This window comes from Notamacropus eugenii, chromosome 2 (assembly GCF_028372415.1).
Source record: "Notamacropus eugenii isolate mMacEug1 chromosome 2, mMacEug1.pri_v2, whole genome shotgun sequence".
NCBI lineage: Eukaryota > Metazoa > Chordata > Mammalia > Diprotodontia > Macropodidae > Notamacropus > Notamacropus eugenii.
Genome location: NC_092873.1, coordinates 66412673 through 66414010, shown reverse-complemented (window position 1 = coordinate 66414010; position 1338 = coordinate 66412673). Strand labels below are relative to the sequence as shown.

The following is a 1338-nucleotide window of genomic DNA, read 5'->3' as shown; positions in this document are numbered from 1 at the left end:
TGAAGCGAGGTAGGGGAGGAAGGTCCAGGGCAGAGATACGGTCTGGTGATGGCTAAGAAAGAAAGGGAAGGGCTGCTGGAGACAAGACTAAAACGCTGTAGTGTCCCTGTGCTGCAGGGTTCTTTCTTAACCCGTAGTCTGAGTTGGTTTGAACCCTCGGCTTTGAAACTGGCTGGTTCTGAGATCTCAGGCACTTGTTAAGTGTCCGATCGAGGCCACACATTTTTCAGTGATGGGCATACAAACTTTAAAGGGAGTCAGTCTGTTTTTGACTTCAAGTTCAATTTCCTTTGCCCTCATTTTTTTTTTTCTATAACGGGAGATGAGAATAATTGACAGCTACCTGGCACTGAATCTGTAGTCAGGAAGATTGATTTCAAATCCAGCCTCAGGCAATTGCTAGTAGCAAGTCCTTTAATTGTCTGCCTAAGTTTCCTCCTCTGTAAAATGCGGATAGCCCCTGCCCCGCAGGGTCATTGTGAGGATCAAACAAGGCATGTGTAAAGTGCTTTGCACACCATGAAGCATTATATAGATTCTGGGTATTTTTCTTACACTTGCTGCAAACCTTTAAGTATCATAGAGCTAGTAGCGTGATCACTGTTGTTATCATTTTTCCTTATTCTGCGTTTGGAATCTGGGGACTTGCTCTCTGCTCCTGTGTCATCCCCTGCCATCCTTCCCTGCCCCCTCCCCTCGCCGGTGCAGACCCTGATTTGGACAATTAGAACGCATTCTACCTATTGATTACATTTGGCGACCTATGGGCTCTTGAGAGGTCCTTTGTATACACACATGTAGCGTGTATAGCCCATTACAAGACTGCCCTCCGGACCTATAGGATTGTTTTTAAAGATCTCAAGTCCGTTATTTCTCTTGTTTGGCTACCAACTTTCCAGGTGCTGTGATGGCCGAGTGGTTAAGGCGTTGGACTCGAAATCTAATGGGGGCTCCCTGCGCAGGTTCGAATCCTGCTCACAGCGACGAAGTTTTTACTTGGTAGCTTTATTAAGAAACCTCGTAGTTTAATTCCAATAAGGGTTAGAAAAATTTCATCCACCTACCAACCTACAAGAATGCAATTCGGTCATTTGAGTTGGTAATTATGGATGCCGGAAAAAAAAAAAAAGCTGCAGAGAGCGGTCAGTGAGCCAGCGCGCCCAAAATGCTTGATCAATGTCAGAAGCAAAATCAGGCGTCAGACCCGGTCCGTCCCTCCTCTGGTAGGGAATTTCCAATCTCAGGGTTGGGGAGGGGAAGACGATGTGTACATAACAAAGGTGAACAAGTGCCAAATACATACCAAACAAATACAGAGTCTTGGGGAGGGGGAGCTGG

At 46.1% G+C, this 1338-nt stretch overlaps 1 non-coding gene across 1 annotated transcript; it reads left to right on the top strand.

The window, feature by feature from the left end:
- The first annotated feature begins 901 nt into the window (after positions 1-901).
- Positions 902-983, top strand: TRNAS-CGA (transfer RNA serine (anticodon CGA)). The gene has a single exon. It is a non-coding gene; the product is annotated as a tRNA-Ser (tRNA).
- Positions 984-1338: the final 355 nt, after the last annotated feature.